The sequence below is a fragment of the Chanos chanos genome, chromosome 4 (assembly GCF_902362185.1).
Source record: "Chanos chanos chromosome 4, fChaCha1.1, whole genome shotgun sequence".
Lineage (NCBI taxonomy): Eukaryota > Metazoa > Chordata > Actinopteri > Gonorynchiformes > Chanidae > Chanos > Chanos chanos.
In genome coordinates this window covers 26,105,103-26,124,484 of record NC_044498.1, presented here as the reverse complement: position 1 = coordinate 26,124,484, position 19,382 = coordinate 26,105,103, and the positions used below count along the sequence as shown (strand labels likewise).

General features: G+C 38.7%; 1 long non-coding RNA gene across 1 annotated transcript; it reads left to right on the top strand.

Moving 5' to 3' along the window:
* Positions 1-6,888: 6,888 nt before the first annotated feature.
* LOC115810031 (uncharacterized) lies at positions 6,889-18,402 on the top strand. Its single transcript, XR_004025245.1, has 3 exons — positions 6,889-6,925; positions 17,579-17,650; positions 18,009-18,402. It is a non-coding gene; the product is annotated as an uncharacterized LOC115810031 (long non-coding RNA).
* Positions 18,403-19,382: the final 980 nt, after the last annotated feature.

Below are 19,382 nucleotides of genomic sequence, written 5' to 3'. Positions count from 1 at the left end.
TAACCTTGTTAATTTCTACCAATCCTGTGTTGCCCTGTTTAGTTCTCCCTCTATTTAAATCCTAGTGTTTGCCTTGTTTATTGTTGTTTGTGTTTTGTGCACACTGTCATGCTGCACCTTTCTGTTATTGGGTGTTCCTGTTCCTGTTCCTGTTCCTGTTCCTGTTCCTGTTCCTGTTCCTGTTCCTGTTCCTGTTCCTGTTCCTGTTCCACACCTGTATTTTGATCTTCAGTTTACTAGTAAAGTCCTCCTTTTTTCACCGTCATCATTGTGTCTCTGCACTTGGGTCCTGAACCACACCACCAGCGTGACAGAAGTGTGGCCTTTGCGACTGCCATGCTGTTTGGTCTTATTTACAACTTGAACCTGGACTATCCTCATGAACTGAGGTACACTTTTGAGGCGATACAAAAAATAATCATGGGGTTATAAGGCAGCATGTTTTCCAAGAGGGCACAAGCTGTAAAAATCAAAGTCTTTGAGTGAGATTATATGTTATATCTTATTATATCTGCTCCTGATTATATGTAAATTTTCATTCCATAGTTTGTGGCATTTGTGAGTTTTTGAAGTGCTCTGAAAGTGCATTGTGTAAGCCACCTACCTCACACTTTTTTATTATTCATCTTTTTCTTTGTATTACATTTCTACCTCATGCACTTTGTTTACTTTAATCACATTTCTTTGTGTTAGATACCTACCCCACACACTTTGTTTAATTTAATTTCACTTAAATTGTTTGAACTGCTTGCAGGGTTTAAAAATGTTATGATTTTAATTTTCTATATAGTAACTGAAATAGGGGAAATGAAGCAATTTAATTTGCATTTCTGAGATTCCTAAAAATAAAGGTGAAGGGGGCTTAGTTAACTTCTGTTCAGTGTTGCCAAATAAACAATTTATATTCTGGTAAATCTCTTCTGTTTTGTTTGTTTTTTTTCATACATTTGTATGAAAAGCAATTTTGTGTTTATCAATATTAGATCAATTAGTAACTATGTACAATATATATGCCATACTACTAATATTATATACATTTAAATTAGAAATATCAAGTTACCAAATTCTGAGTGAATATGGTACAATAAACATTACAAAGGCATGTTGAATCATATGGTCCTAGCTTAAATACATAAACAGATTAGGTTTGCTGAACATGGAAACTTTGGGTTTAAATTGTGTAATAAAATCATGTTTGTCTAATGTTAAATTTAAGTATATTAAAGATTCATGTGGGCTAAACATGACTTTATTGTGTGCAAAATTCATGTTGGGGAAAACATAATTCTGTTGTGTGCAACCGATGTACATACTTAATTTGTGTAAATACAACAGAGTTTTTCTTTGAGTGAAGTCACGAGCAGCTAATTATATGATCATTGGTGTAACTGTGGTGTTTTTAATGATGACGAAACCATGTTTGGTCTTGTTCGGAAGCATAAAATGCGGCAGACAGGAGTAAGCTAATGTAATTGTACTATAAAGTATATACTTTAATGGGAAAAGGTTATGTAAAATTATTTCAGCTCAAATTAATACTTTTTAAATTCCAAGGAGTGTCTCCTCCCTTTTAGCAGAGACTCCCCCAAAAGGATAGCAACACCTGCAAATAAGAGAAAATGCCAGACTCCCTGCTATCCTACAGTTCAGCTACGCAACAGTTCAGCTTTCGGTTCCGATACGCTACGGTTCGGCTTCGCGTCAGTTGGGCTCCGGTTGTATCAGCCGAAATATAAGTCCGTCCATTCTGTCCTGCTCGTCTCCACAAAAAATTGTCCTAGCCTCACAGCTAAGGAAGATCCGCTACGCTGAAATATACTTTCCCGGCACCTACACGAAGTGTCGCTCACGGTCTCCTACTGCCAACCTCGCTAACTCCGGTCTCTCATACCTGAACGTCGCTGTGCCTGCTGCTGTTCTTCCCTTTTCTCTCCCTCCCTCACTACCCTTTTATGTGCAAGTAACTCCACTAGAACATCACTCAGTTCTTTTGGTTAAGCTTGCCTCTTCGTGAGTAATGCCTCATACTCGCGCAGTTGTTCATTCATACATACTTTAGGTAACGAGGATATTGTTATTGTCTACCATTGTTTGCCTTCTTGGAGTAGTTTAGATGCTGCTGTGTGTGTGTGTGTGTGTGTGTGTGTGTGTGTGGCGGATGTGCCTTAATTCCACCTGATTTGCAATTTATTCAACATTAGATTCATTTTTGAATTTCAGTTTGAATTTGGTCGTTGTAATAAACGTGTACGTTCGTATTCCTACTCTGAGTACCTGATAAATTACTTCCAAGTTACTGAATGTGGTGATCCAGGAACTTCGCTAGAGGTATTGAATTCGAAGAGTATTATTGTACCTGCTACTTTACTAAATATTACTGCTAATGAAGAGTTATTCTGAATAATTTCTAGGTTCGGTGTTCAGAGCGCTGAGCTATAAATAGAGTTTTTCAGGATAACTGTAATTTCACTGGGTTCAGGTTCCGAAATAAGGTTGTGGTCACAGCTAAGTGGTCTAATATTCACAGAAGACCATTAACCAGAATTTCCATATACCACTGGCAAAAGAATAAATGAAAGAATAAATGAACAGAACACTCCTTAAATAACTGAATGGTCAATTGCTTAAATAAATTAATACATTTGGTAATAAAGAGAGAACTTTTGTATTCATATTTATTAAGTCATTCTTATATGTATATGCCTTTTTTCTGTTGACTAGCGGTGTCCTCTGACACTTTAAGAGCGCTGAAATCCCGCATAACTACAGTATTAATGACAGGTATTTCCACCACTCCCACAGTGGACAAGTGCAAGGTGTAAATGACCACTGAGATTTTATTCATAGAGTTTAGCTATTTGGTGTCTTTATACGTTGGTACATGATTGAATTATTGGAACACACGTTTTTTTTTTTTAATCTATAAGCACTTTATTAATTTATTTCCTGATGAAGGATGAAGGGCTTTGCTTAACTGAGATCGTTTAGTTTCTTGTTACATGAGCTTTTATGCTAGGGATGAAACGGTTACCGGTTTCACGGTGAACAACGGTAAAATGCCCGACGGTTAGTATTAACGTTTCAAATTTTAATTTAGTTTGAAAAAAACTCATGTCAAATACTGTCCACCATCAACTAAAGTAAGCAACAGTCAACCAGACGCAGGCACATAGGCGCAGCCTGCCACGTGGGTTTGTTTTGTGTCAGTGAAAACATGGTGGATGGCAATGGGCTCCGGATATTTTTCAGCCTTTTAAGACGGTATTTTATGAATCGCAAATACAGATAGATGATTTAGATGACAATGACAATCGACCAGTCATTCATATAATGTCTAAATTAAATGTAATATCAGTAGTGATGTCTATTAGCCGTTTCTCAATATGTATTCTTCTCTGTACTTCTCTCGGGGTGAAACGTCATCAGTCAGGGCCGAAGTACTGTTCCATTTCAAAGTTCGTGTGGCGCACCTAAAATAGTGTTGCCACATTTATGGGGTGAGGAATAGGCTACATTTTTGTTTTAGGTAGCATTGAGGCGGAACCTTTGTGTTTGTTTTAGTTGCTTCGGGGTATCGGTGACAGAGTGTCCGTTTCCATGCTTTCCTCAGAAGCAATCTGGGACGAACTGGACGCACCGTGTCCTCGTTGCTGTTGTTTTTTCCTGCTTAATACAGGTTGGTAAACTGTAAATAAGTCATAACGATCTACCTCACAAGGTCAGACTTTATTAATGGGACTGTCTGCTAAAAGTTAGAGTGTTGTAACGAATCTGATATGTAGCCTATATAAGTTCGAAAGAAAGTAAGTCCGTCCTGTCGAAGTTTCCTGAGGTGACGCCGTTTTGGGTTACTGTAACCTTACAAGTTCAGTTAACGGTGATAGTGTTTCTAAAGGCTCCTGCACACTGTTAATGTTAAGATATTTATTGTTTCACATATTTAATGTTAGATATTTGTTGTTCACCGATATGCTTATAAGTAACGCACGACGCACTTTGTGAAAGTTAACGATTGAGGGAAGTAAATTGAACAAAGGCTGTTAGTTACACTTAAGTCTGTTTTGCTAAATATATCCTTCAAACATGTAATATAGAGTCCTGTGATCACGCGCACACACACTGTGAACAGAGCATTTGTCCCATCCTTACACACCAGTGGTGAACACACACACACCAAGCCCAGGAGCAGTTGGCAGCAAACCTGCACCCAGGGAGCATTTGTGGGTTAGGTGTCTTGCTCAAGGGCGTCTCAGCCATGGATGCTTCCTGTCGGCCCTGAGGATCAAACCGGCAACCCTTCAGTCATGAGCTGGATTCTCTAACCTCTAGGCCTTCTGTATTTTCTGTACCACAAAGAGTTAAATTGGAGAAAAAAAAAGAAAAGAACAAAGAGTGATGTTATGCCAAAAAATTCAGGTGTAGCCCAATATCATGGATGGTGAGACATCTGGATGTTAAAGGTTTACAAGTTTGCATTTCCACCCAAACTCACACCTGATTGTCATCTCATTGATTTACACACTTCTAGATTCTTCTCATGTGCATATGTCTTAAAGCTTTTTCCACCAGTTTAAATCCATCAGTCTGAGTAATATAGTGCTGCTGAGATTTAGTATGCCTTTATGAGAGTTCTAATTTGGACTGAGCCAAAAAGTAGTCATGTTGTGATAATGTACTATTTTTATGATGGTGATAATGAACATGAACTGTTCTCTGTGGTCAGTCTGGAAAAAGTTTTCAATGATCCCCATAATTTTGTTCTCATTTCAGTATGTCTCAGTCACAGTCAGCAATTCTTTTTGGAGATTCTTTCAAAAATGGATCAATAATGCTCATTCAAAATTTTTACATGCTGCTGATGCCAACGTGTGCCTAAAGTTCCAATTGCTGTGAGCAGAAGTGCTGATGATGCAACGGCTGGCACTCGTGCCCTCTTTTACTACTCTTACACACAGCAGACACTAAATAACAAGTCTTTTAGATCTAAAAAAATTACCAGGGCCCGGACTTCAGTGAGCTCATAGCTAGTTACTAAGGGTGTGCATCTCTCCCCAATGAGATGAGATGATGTGATACGTATTTAGATACATGGGCTACGATACGATTCCAGGATGATACATTTTAATATGGAACAATTTGGTGCGATTCAGTTCGGTGCGATGCGATGTGATACAATGCAATCTGATACAGTTCTTCACATTTGTTTAATGTAGACATTCATTTTACATTATAAGTTAAAATAAGCCAATTCTATAAAAGTGGCATTGTTTGCCTTCAAATAGATATATTTAATAAAAACAAGGGTATCCCAAATATTTTTGTTACTTTATGGCACGAGGAAAAAATGGAAGACAAATGTATCATTTCAGAATTACATATCATTGTGTTTATTACTTCTCCAATAGACACAGTTCAACAAAAGTACTTACTGTATGAACAAACATTCTGATATTACCGTAGTTCTACAGACTTTATAAATGGCCAGACTTTTGTCTCACACTGAGAATATGCAGCGGTCATGTGACAAGTGAACCAGAGACTCACTGACCCGAAGACCCGTAGTCATGAGTCATGAACGAAATGAACGAATTATTTGAAAAAAGATTCATTCATTTTACTGAATGAGATTCAAGGATCCAAGTCAGTAAAAAGATCCCAGCTTCCCATCACTACTCGTAAGCAACACTAACGTTTCTCTCGTAAAAGGTAAAAGGTCAATGCGAGACGCTGTGCAGATTTATTTGTGAATGAGAGGCAGTCATTATTATTTTGAAAGTGAACATGCCATGTGACTTTAGATCAGTGAGCGTTCCGCAGCGGCTTAGTTTACACTAAAGTAGAGTTAGCAGCAAAGCTTCAGTAAACCAATTCAAAACTTTAGAATCCGTGAATAAACCGGTTCACGGTGCATCTTTAACATTAACACGTTTCCAATTTGTATCAGTGATTATTTACACCTACTGGTAACAGGCATGGATTCCTCCTCTCTCGCAAAATTCCACAGCTTTAAACCTTGGTGTGATTTTTGACTCTAGTCTCTCGCTTGTCACTCATATCAAGAACACTACCAAAACAGCCTTTTATCATCTCCACAATATCGCCAAAATTAGGCCCCTACTATGTTTGGCAGAAACCATTGTTCATGCATTTGTCACGTCTCACCTTGACTACTGCAATGTTCTGTACTCTGGTCTGCTCGCCTCTAGTACCAGAAGTCTTCAGCTCGTCCAGAATGCTGCTGCCAGAATCCTGACCCGAACTAGGAAGTTCGATCATATCACTCCCGTCCTGGCCTCCCTTCACTGGCTCCCAATTCACATGAGGGCTGACTTTAAAGTCCTCCTATTAACATTTAAATTTCTCCATGGGCTTGCACCGGCCTATCTATCCAAATTAATTACTCCCTACGACCCCCCCCCCACTGCAACTTGCGCTCTCAGGACGCTAAATTATTAGTTGTTCCAAGAGTTAAAAAGATGTCCGCTGGCCATCACGCCTTTGCCTACCGCGCACCCTTTCTCTGGAACAGCCTACCTATAGAAATCAAAGAGGCAAACTCTCTTGCTACCTTTACAACCAAGCTTAAGACTCATTTATTCTCTGTATCGTTTGGATAGCATAATTTCGAACTGACCATCCGGTGAGGCTCAGTCTCTGCTGTAGTCTCTCCTGGCATAGTTTAGCCTAGTAGCTGCCAGCTTAGATACCTCTCATCTTCTCTCTCTCCTCCCTCTCCTCTGCTTTTATCTTAACCTTGTCAGTTTCTGTTACTAACCTGCTCTCTTCTCTTTGTGTGAGTGGTCGATGTCTGCGCCTACTTCCTGGATGTGGCGCCTTCCCTTGGCCAGCTGACTGACTTTGTGCCCTGCTGTCCCTGGCCCTGCTCCCCCCCGCGTGGCCCTGCTCCTCCTGCGCCCTCCACAGTGTAGGTACAATTGCAATCCTAACACAGAGGCACCAAAAGATGTAGGTGTGATAGGATTAATAAATCAGTCTCATATAAATCAGTCTCATATAATTTATTAACCATTAATTTGGGTGTTCAATATTTTATTAATTAAACAACTAAGATTAATGGGATAAGCTAGCTGTAACACTGTGCTAGAGTCTTAGAGAGTATTGCAGTACTAATGTATTACAATTACACTACTAAATCCATAATACTCATGAACAACCAGGTTGATGAAGGTAATTGGGAGTACTTTGATGGCAGACGTTGGCATTCAGTGAATACTGTGGCAGAAACAGACAGGACAACAGTTTATTTCAAAGATACTACTTATTAACATAATCAATACTACTTGGCAAACTAGTACTGATGGTACAATCAATAATCAGCAGCAAATAGAATGATCAAAGCATAAATGGTAATATAATGGTGAAGAGGCTATGTACAAGTATTCACTGTAGGACTGAAAGAGTGTTAGACCAGAGATGCGTGAGTGTGTGTGTGTGTGTGTGTGTGTGTGAGAGAGAGAGAGCGTGCATGTATGTGGGTGTGTGCACAGCTGCGCACTGAAGAGAGAGGGAGGAGCGAGGGAGAGAGGCTGTGCGCAGGCGCACAGGCAAGAGGTATGTGTGGTATGAGGATGTAGTGCGCAAGTGTGTGTGCTAGGCACCAACGAGAGTGGGCATGGGCAACTAGAAGCGCAAAGAATCTCTAACTTTAGAGCTAGTCTCAAGCAACTCAACAACTCTACCCAATCCTTAAGTCACACTGCAATCCCAATGTTGGAGGTGTGCAATCAGAAAAAGGGAGTTAGAGAGAGAGAGAACGCATGCCAGATCTATCCTTCATAAGTTGTAACCAAAAGAAAATAACAAACGGCTAAAAACCGCATTGTACGTGAAATACAGTGTATATATTTAAATCATAAAAGAATTCAAATAACAACACTTCCTTCACGTTAACTGCATATAATCTTAATACTAGAGTGTGCCCAGATGCCAGCCTTACTTTGAACAGCTCATTGCGTGGCGACCGAAGATGCGTCTTTGGTGGCCTGATGAGCAGTGCGATTCGCAGGTCTAGGGAGAAGTTCTTTTCCTTGTTGCTTGAAGATCTTCGGGGCTCCGTTGCTCGTCCGATCGATGATCTTGAAGGGTTCTTGATTTAGTTCATCGATGTTTAAAGAAATAAAAAAGGGATCCGGTCGCCTTTTCTTCCGTCGAATACTGTGTGCGTTACAGTGTAATTAGCCGGTTGAAGTTAAAGTCGCAACTGTGCGAGAGAAAGTACAACAAAACTTTGGCCGTACAAATATCTCGCTTCGTTGTTACTTTGTTCTTTTCTTCGGCTGAGAAATGGTGTCTCTTTATCCCAATAGGATCACTCGCCCGAGAGATCCAATGCCAGGGAGTAACGGAGTCTCTGTATGCAGGCAGGAACACCCGCTGCTAGCGAGCTGCTGCTAGAGCGAGCCGCTGCTAGAGAGTTGGAGAATTGAAGAGCTGGAGAGAGAAAGAGTTTGGAATTTTCCGCGGTTTTATGGCAAAAATTGCGTCATCACTGTGTCTGGTATCTGGCTCCATTGCTGTATCCAATACCGTTTCAGTGAAATCTGAGAAGATGGGTTCAGATTACCCATGCGGTCAAGCGGGGAATTATGGGTAATATGGTCTACAGGCCTGACAACCCCTACAACAGCCACTAGTCTTGCAACATTCATGCTTCAATAAAATTATTTTCCTTATTTCATTTGTTAAGTGCTGATACTCCAATAATGCTCTCCTTCCCTCCCTCATCTCCTGTATGACTGTGGCTCATCTGTTCGAGCAAGAGTGTCTGGTTTGAATGTGGCTACTTTCTTCTTAGGTGTGCCCCCCCTTCCTCCCTCCCTTCCTGTCATCTCTCTCTTTATCGTCATCCTGATGGCTGCTGCTTCTGTGTCGTCCACCCCAACTGAGCCCCATGCTGTCTTGTCATTCTTTATATTGTCTACTAGTTGTGTTTTCATTTTCATTATCGCTGTGTTGTTGTAATTTGCCACTGGGTTGGCACCTTTTGCACACCTGGCTGGCCTACAAGAGGTCTCCTCTCTCTGTGGTCCTGCTCAAGATTTCTCCTATTTTTCCCTAGCATCTGGGTTTTTTTGAGGAGTTTTTCTTGCCCGCTATGAGGATCAAGTCAGGGGGTGCCACCCTGCTCTAGTTGTTGTAATCCTGTGGGCATGTAAAGCCCTTTGAGACTGTAAACAGTGATATTGGGCTTTAAATAAACTTAAACTTGAAACTCTAAACTGTTTCTCAAGCACGCGTTCTCATCTCCACTGCTATCAGTGGCCAATTCTCGTCAAGTTTCTAGGCCAAGTCTCACGCAAGTTGGAGCCATGTCCGAGTGAGTCACAGATCATCATGGAGAAGTAAGGAGTAGCAAATCAAATGTTTGGCGACACTGGGTATTTCAAGAGAGACGAGCCATTTGACAAGACACATGCAATTTGCAAAATATGCCGTGCCGCTAAAAAGTACACAGCATAAATGAGATGCTTACTGAGTTGCAGTACTAGAGAAACAAATATGTGAAGTAAAAGTAGCAATTTTTTAGTTAATTAATGATTTGCTGTGAAGTGACCATTTAGTGTAATTTTGTTTCCATTTGTGAGTCACAATTTGTGTTGATTAGGGAATCTCTCGATGCTTCTTGTTGCAAAAAAATGAGGTCAAATGGAATTTAAAAAAAAGGTCTGTTTTATTACAGACTTGAAACATTACAGGCCATTTATCCAGTAAAATAAAATTAAAGACAAACTGAAAATACTAGAAAACAGAGAAAGAAGCCAGCAACTGGAAGGTCAAAAGCTGTGTGCTCCTAGTCAGCCACACCCTCCGTCTGTTCCTCTTCCTATTTAAAGACCTTTTGACCTGTAGGGGTCATATACTCACAAAACAGAGATACAAAAGAAAATATTATAATGTTACGACCCTCGGTCGTTAGTTCTGAGGGTCGTTGTTGTTTCGTTGTGTGGGTGTGTGTCTTTCATCCGTTGGTTCGTTGTGTGGGTGTGTGGCGACAGGTTTGGCTCCATGAAGCCACATGGGATTCCAAAGATTTCCCTGTAGGCTGCGGGGGAAGCTTTTAAAAAGACGAACGGACCAGCGGAGAAAGAGGAACAAACTGAGAGAGAGATTTGTTGTATTGTGAGTTATTAGTTGTGTTATAGGGTATTGTCCACAAAAGAAACCGGTCGTTGATTGTGTGAGTTGTTGTGAGTGTTGTATTAGTTTCTACTGAAGTTGTATATAAGAGTGTTTGTAGTTTTGTATGTGTGTGGTTAACATGTGTTCTGTTTCCGCCCTGGGAGCTGTAGGGGTGAGCGGCCATTTTTTGTTTCTTTATAGTTTTCTCCTGTTTTTTTTGTTAGATTGGGAGCCAGCGTAGTGCTTATCTTTATATTGTCTTTTCTTTTCTGGTAGAATAGGTAGATTTTTCCAAAATAGTTAGTTATAGTTTAGTTTATTATTTTTGCCTTGGCAAACCCTGACGCTATTCTCTCCTTTCTTTTTTTCTTTTATTTTGGTGTAAATAAAATTGTAAATATCTTTTGGTAATTTAACGCACTTGGTCTCCGTCACTTTTGTGTCGCGCCCCAGTACCCCTAGAGCTGTGACGTAACAATAATAAATGATTTTGATTGTTGTGGCCTGTAAAACCTTTTGAGATTGTAAACAGTGATATTGGGCTCTAAATAAACTTGAAACTAGATAAATGGCTCCTACAGGGGTGGGCAAATCTGGTCCTGGAGGGCCAGTGTCCTGCCAGTTTTTGTTTTCGCCTCTTAGATGCCTGTTGATTTTCACCTTGAAAACAGGTGTGCATGCTCTTCAGCCAATCACAGACTGTATTAGTTAGTCAACAAGAAATACAACAGGACCATGGCACTCCAGGACTGGATTTGCCCACCCCTGGCTTAAGAAGAACCAAAGAAATAAAATCAAACTGTCGGTACCATATTGAATTGCATAGCATCATATTCTTTTGCATTGCATCGTAACACGTCGAATTGCATTGTTTTGAATCAAATCGTATTTAATCGCACTGCATTGCAATAGGGGTGAATCATATCATATCGCATTAGTAGCTGCTTCATATGTATCTTTAATGTATCGGATCGTTGGCAATGCATGAACATGCGAATCGCATTGGTCTCAGTGATGGCGATGCACATCCCTAACACGCAGAGTAAATCAGTCTCACAGTCAGTGGTGGTTCTAGGTTGTATGGCACCCTGGGCGAGCCCCTCCTTCAGCGGCACCCACTCCCCCCCTAAAAAAGCACCATTCTTCACTAACTGTAATCTTTATTCAGACTTTCAGAACAACAAAAATAAATAATCATAACATTTAAAGCTGTATAAATATAAAAAATATATATAAATAAGACTCATAACTATCAAAAAGAAGCAAAAAAGACATATCCATTTGTGTTGATTTGGCACTAGAGCGTCAATACATTACCCATCCCCCAACACTGTCCACCAAGAGTCAAGACAACCAATTCACCTTGATGGTGTGCAGACCAGCGCCTGAACGAGTTTCAAAGTGGGGGGGCAAGAACACGGGGTGAAGGCAGACTTGTAGGGAGGTCCAGGGGCATTCTGGATGGTGGTATGGAGTGACATCATAACCAGTCAAACATCAATCCCAAAATAATGTGGATTGGGCTGGCTATGAGCTCCCTCGCTTATGAGCGAGAACATGTTTCTGCTTATTCTCGCTCAGAATTGATATGGATCAGCTAAAGAAAGGCAGGTGACCCCAAACATAGAAATATATCTACCTGCACAAATCAACTGCAGGAGCAAGCTAAGTTATCGCTGCCATGGTTAACTTCTCTCTCCATCTTTTGGTATAACGTGGACGGTGTTGATTAACATAGTTATTCTGAGAGCCAAAAGTCCTGCTTCTGGTACCCTGGGTGCAGACTGGTCTTATATTAAGGATTTCGCAAAAAAAAAGAAATTGCAACAATATGTCTGTGAAACATATATTATGAAAGTATTATGAATGAATTGTGGTTTATTTTGTAGCATTTCGTAGTGTGACTGATTTTACTAATTACATTAGTGCTGTACAAGGTTAGAGGTGCGCTATTTGATAGACTCCCCCGCGCCCCTTAACTTGGGCTTCCAGTGGGGAGCCGAGGTCAACCGAACCCCACCCCCTCCCCATCTTGTACTTCTGAGTGGGAGACCTTCCTAGGTAGTAGCCTACCTAGCTCACAAACTAGAATCAGGGCGTTCACGCTGACAAGGTTAACTGACCCACATGGTGACATGATATCATTAACGTGCAGTGCAAATGAGTGACAGAAAATGGATTGTGCAAATGTCATCATTTTGATTTTTTTGCACAGGCGCCCTATGCTGCCCCCGGCAAGATGCCGCCCTGGGCGGCTGCCCATGTCGCCCATGCCTAAATCTGCCCCTGCTCACAGTAAATGTGGAGCTACTTTAACTGTTAAGTGTTGAAAAATCACGTGGCCCATTCTTACCTTTGAGGTCAACATAAGTCTATAAGTCAGATTTGTTAACACAAAACTGATCATAAATTCATCATGACTCAAATTCCTTATCATTTTAACACAAATCATGTAAAACAACCAGACAAAAATGAGTTTATTCTCTTTTTTATTGTTTGCTAGCAATAGCTCAGTGCAGTGAGACCGACAATAAACGGTGAGTTCAGGTCACATACAGTGAGACAGACAACAATAAGCACAAAATTGGTTTAGAATCTACATCCCTTTCTATTCCAATATGTAACGCAAATACGCAAATATGTTCTATTTTTGTTCAATAATATGACAAACATGCTATGCCAGTTATAGTAAATGTATTCTTTCATACCAGAACAGCATATCTGAACTGCTGCTGAAAAGATAAAGTGTTTGATGTACAGAGATCAGTGTAAGGATTAAGGACATCCATGCTAATTAACTTCCAAACTGTTTGCTGTTGCCAGTTGTCAGACAACTGCAACCACATAGACCAAATTTCTGTAAGCTAAGTGCATTAACATAGAGAGTGCAACATATTAAATACATGGTGTACTGTAATTATACATGATACAGAAGTGAATTCTTAAGCCTTCTAAAGAATTTGAAATCCGAGGGAATTTTATAAATTCTACATTACTGTAATAAAGAGCAAATGCAAGAACATGAAAATCAAGTGTAATCATGATATTACATACTACATTATGATACTCTTTATGTGTAGGTACTGAAGTAAAAACTCAATGACATGAAAAGGGTGTATATTTTTACAAAAAAAATTTAAGTGTAAATCAAAGCACACAAAGGTCAGTCATATTTTCATTTAGGATATGAATTAAAAACACCACAATAATGGAGTGGAAAAGCCACAGTCATTCCCAACATGCCCCAGTGGTGTTTTCCTTGCCACTGGTACTGGGCCTCAGAGTAGACAGAGTTTGAAATTGAAGAGAGATTACTGCTTTATCTCAGATGAAGAGGTTCATCCACAGGATCATCTGCAAATCTAAATTAACATGAATAAACATGAAATACATACTTTCAATATGGTGCACAGTTTTAACAACAGCTTGTCATCACAAAATTACTGATGTTTCTCAGTCAAAATGAAGCCTTAATTGATTCTGATTTATCTTCTGTAAACCATTATTTACCAAACCATCTAATGTAGGCAAAGTTCCGATAAGAAATTGATGTAAAAAGATGTAAAAAGATGGGCTTAAAATCAAGCAACCTCATTGTTCTTTTGTTATGTCTACTCAGCCTCTACGTTATGAGATAGCTTTCATATTTCTAAACACAAAAGCCATTAACTGAGGACCTCTGCAGGGTGTAGTATGAAAATGAATTCCCTTTTGTTAATAAATGTTCAAACAACAGTCCATGCCTTCGTTTCCCCTTGTCTCTTCCTTCATTAATCTCATTAAGTCATTGTCCTGTTCATCTGTCTTTGAACTATATTTTTCCATCAGTTGGGGTTTCATATATTTTCACCTAGTTGTATGTCCTTACATCACTCTGATGGTAACTCAGTCGAAGTTTTATAATTTTATAGAAAACTTTAAAACTCCAGAATTTTACAGATTACTTACTGCAGAAGATTATCACATATTTGATTTGAGTTAAATTTTGATCCAGTATCGCTAATATAATTATTCTAACTGTTATATGTGATTAGGCAGTTAATCAGCCCTAATCAGTACTAATCAGTGCAGTAACGTGTGGGGATTTAGCCCTCTGTTTAACACAACTGTTTTACTGGACTCCTTACGGATCTGTATTCTAACCACAGACACTTTCAGGACTATCCTCTATCACACTATGATGAACATTCTGTCTGTTAAGTTAAAAAAGTCATACTCTTCATTTAACCTGCTAATGTGTTCCATGACTACTAAATAAAGTGTGTTAATATATTTTTACATACATTGTTGAGAGTTTTCAACCCCTACTTGTGTTCATCTCCTTCTTTTTTCCAGATGAAAAGTAGCCTGTAGCTGCCAAGATGAAAGAAACAATGGAAATTAAAAAAAAAAAAACATGGCTGTGCTCATACTTTTTTATAGTGAATGGTATTTTTATTCCTAATGATATCCATTATACAGCAAATCCTCCTTATCCACGGAGTCGCTTGTTTGAAAATATTAAATGAAAAATTCTAGATATAAACAACTCATAAGTTTTAAATTGCATGCCATTCTGAGTAGCGTGACAATCATCTTGCACTGTCCTGCTCGGGATGCCATTGCTGTTAATCTCTTTTAGTGGCCAATTTATAAACTAAATTTTATCATAGTTTTATCACAAAATTTATCATAGTTTGCATGTATAGCAAAAAAAATATTATAACATATTATATATAGGATTCGGTATTATCCGCAGTTTGAGGCATCCACAGTCTCGGGACGTATCCCCCCGTGGATAAGGGGGGGGGGGGGGCTACTGTACTCTCAGCACATAAAATGTGTCAAACATGAAGAGGATTAAGAATATTAATGATATCTGGGAACATCTCCAGTCAGATCAAAAGGATAATACGTTTAGGCCAAGCTGAAGTTTTTAAGTGTGGAGCAGCTGATTTAAGACCCTGCGGACTCTCTACTGACATCATCTTGTTATTAGAATGTAGACAAGTAGCATTATGGGCTGTATATTCTGTTCCCCCAAATGTATGTCCTCCTAAGTGGTTGTCATTGACTTATTTCCACTCCTCCATTTGAGTTCCACTGAAAATGAATCATTTCCATGTTTATGTCACCCATGTCATGTCTGCTGAGAATCTGGCAATTCTCAAGCAAACTAAAGAGATTTGGTAGCTTGTTTTCACATTCACTTTCATTTCATTGTATAAATTAGCAAATTAAGAATTTAATTTCCATTTTCCAAACCTGTTCCACACACTGAAGGACTGCATCTTGGTTTTTTTTACATTTTAGTGGGCACTTCTTCCTTCCTCTCTGTTCAAATAGACAGTGGACAATGAGTATATTTTTCTCATTTCTATTCTGTGGCACAGGTTCCTCTGGATTAGAGGTTTGGTGGAGCACCACTAGAATAGCAGGCATATTATCTGTGGGAAAATAAAGAGGATCCATTAAGAAAAAAAAATATCATTTTAACCTTTTTACAATATTTTGTTGAATGTTCTAAATGCTGTTTAGGTTGCCGCATTATTTTACAAACTCACTGTGATCTATCTGGTGTGTCTACGCTGCATTGCATACCAATATTAATGCAAGACCCTGTTCTTTATTTATGTGTTACATACAGCAATGTTCAGACAGGATATATGAAACATATCAGGTGTTTGTTTTGAGTAAGAATACACTGGTTGATAGAAAAGTCCCTTAACCTCTCTGATGAGCGAATGAAAATTTACCTGGAATTTTCTGAATCGCTGTGTCAATGTTTCCTTTCTTTTGTGACTCAGATTGACAGAAAGCCATAGTTAAATCACAGTGCTTGACATTATCCTTCCTCTTAGTTGAAAACTTTATTCCTGAAAATATATCTTTTCTAAATTCTTTATAAACTTTTGGAACTTTCCCGTGCTTGATTTTGTAGAATGTCAAGCGCTTGCAGTCTTTGGTGTACATTTTCCCTTCAAGAAAATAAGCATACAGCCACGTTATTCTGTGATATATTTTTTTTCTTTTTGAAATTTAAACAGATGCCACTGTGGTATCTTTAATAACAATAAAAAATATGAAATATGGGAGTTATTTCTTTCAGCATGAGATTACCTTCATCCGGATTACACCTAGAATCCAAACAGACAAAAATAAAGGAGTTACTAAAGGCCAAGATTAATCATACTGCATAATTGTTGGTTATTATAAATCTAAATTCTACATGTAAAACCCAGTTTAAGGGAGAAGTAACATGTGAGATTAATTAATTATTAACGATTATTTGCACGGTGGGGTTCCTACCCAAGTATTTCTAGGTTCCCCATTTAGTTGCCATTAATCACAAAAAAACAAACAAACTTTTACCTCAGTTGCACAAATATGCACTGGTCTTTGGTTTTACTAAGGAATCAGTTGTCTTGTTTAAATATTGTTTAAATCCCAAACAAAATAGAGTGACACCATGTTTGTATATAGTCGAAATTCCTGTGAGCATGTTTCTGCAAAAAATATTAGATGATAATACTTGAACTGTATTTTGATAACATACTTTTTGGAGTCACCTGGGGGCCCTGGGGAGTCTCTAGTCTCATTTTTTTTGGTTCCCTTCTTGTGGGAAGTCCTTTTATCCTTGTTGGTCAAATTAAAGTAACTGCACAGCTGCAAGGACAAGAGAAAAACATGCAGTCATGGTAACCATAATTTATAAACATGGCTGAGACAGAGTTCTTAGTCTCCTATAGTCAATCTTCTGGAATGTTCTAGAAATCTGCAAATCGACAAATGATAGAATCTGTTTGTCCACCATTTGGCTGCATATGTTAGACTTCACATCCTCCCTTTGGGATTTTCATGTCATGTGTGAACATGCCTATTTCAGGAATAGTGTTCAAGTATTAATGGGTATCTACCAGCGTTGCCAGAAAAATATATCTGACTGTGTTCTGAGTCTTATGCGTGTAAGGAATATTAGACTGAGCTGAGAAATGTAAGTGAATTGACAAATGTTGGTTCAGTTTCCCTTTAGTGAGGTGAAGCTGATTTGAGAATCTGATGACATCAGAAGCAACTTGATCAACTTGGCCTCCTGTTCTTAGCATGTTGATATTCCTTAATGAGAATTGGGTGACATAAGGATGATCAGTTGTTTATTCTGTTCTCCGAATTTAATCTCATTCTAACTGGTTAATGCTGACTTAGTGTCTCATTATTTGCATTAGGCTTCAAGATAATCTATACATGCTTCATTTCCACTCTTTCATTTGACCTCCACTGAAAATGAATCTCTTCCTTTTTTGTCAACCAAGTCAAGTGTGATGTGAATGCTGAATATGACAGTGCTGAAACAAACCAAGATGAGCTAACTTGTAGTCCTATGCATTTGAATTCTGTCACACAAATTATTAAATAAAGGATTTTGATTTTGTTTTTTTGGTGTACCTGCTGTACACAGTGGTGGATTGCTGCTTTGTTCTTCATACATGCCAGTAAACCATTGTCCTCATGGAAAAGACAGTCAACAACAGTAAGTATATTCTCCTTTCTCACACGTCTGTTACTGTCTGGTACGATGGCTTCTGGATCAAAGGTGTGGTGGAGCACCACTAGAACAGCAGGCTTAGAATCTGTTGAAAATAAAGAAAATCCATTTTATATTACTGAATCTTTTGACACACATTTGCAAGATTTTTAAATACTGTTTCATATGCTACACTATTTTAACACACATTTTTTACATTTCAACTCACTGTAATTAATTCATTGCATCTAAACCTGAATTGCTAATTCATATAATGTCTTTAACATTAATGAAGGAGGGATGTGTAAAAAATACCAATTATTTGTTTTGAACAAGAATACATTTTTTGATACTTCTTCATCAGGTTCTTTGAGGAGAGGGTGAAAACTTACCTGAAATGTCCTCAAGTGCTGCATCAATGTTTGTTCCAGCACGTGACACAACTGGACAAAAAGCCAGAATGAAATCACACTCCTCCGGTGAGAAGACCTCAGTCAGACCCTTTTTTTTCTCACAGAGCTGATTCTTAAACTGCTCATGAGCATTCAGAGTTTTTCCATAAGTTTTGATGGAGAATTTTAACACTCTGGAACCTTTTGGGGACATCTTCCCTACATGAAAATAATCATTCAGCAATGTTAAGCTATGACATCTTCTTTTTATCCACTTACTGAGTACTTCTGTGGAGTCTTTTAAAACAATAAAAGATACAAAGCATGGAGATTATTTCTTTGAACATGAGACTACCTTTATCCTGTTTGCACCTAGAATCAAAAACAGAAAGAAACAGAGCAGTTTTAGTTCATTAATAATTTAGGTCATTGTATGTAAACACAATATCATTGCTTTAATATTAAAATTCTAGTAGAACATGTTCCATCATCACATTTGCAGTTTTCATAGAACAAGTTATCCATCTGTATTCACAGAGCCAGTGCTTGGGGAGACAGTTTTCCTGTTTAATAATTATTAATTATACAGAGGGATCTCTCCCAAAGTGATTCTCAGTTTACTATTTAGTTGGTGTCAATTGCAAAAAAAAAAAAAAAAGGCAGTAGGTCTCAGTCCCAAAGCTAGTTCTTATGCACTACGGATGAATACTCTAAAAAACACCATGGACCTCAGGCCTCTAACCTCAGTTAAACAAATATGCACACTCTCTGTCTTACAGTAAGGAATCTGACACTTCAGTTACCTGTACTTCTGTATGCCTTAAACAGCAACCACAGTAGGCTGATACTGTATGTTAATATATGGTCTGAATTCCTGTGAGCATATTTCTGCAACAACTGGATGGTAATGCTTGTATTGTATTTTGTTTACATACACTTTGGAGTCATCTGGGGGATCTGGGGAGTTTTTATTCTTATTTGTCTTGGTTTCCTTCTTGTGGGAAGTCCTTTCATCCTTTTTTGTTGAATTGAAGGGCATTCGCAGCTGCAAGGACAAAAGAAAGACATACAGTCGTGGTAATCATTATTTCAAAAATATTGCTGAGGTGGAGCTCATAGGTTTACATAGTGAATCTTCTGGATGTTTTAGAAATGCCAGAGCTCACAGGGTGCGTGGAGACTGCAGTTGTAACATGAGTGCTACTTTTTTTGCTATACCCAGCACTTGGATCACATTAATTGTGGATCATTGTTGCGAGTTTTGGCCGGTCGTTGTGAGTTTCGGGACACGCCCGCAAAATCAAACCTTCTATTTTGCTAATCCGGTGGGCGTAATAAATCAATCA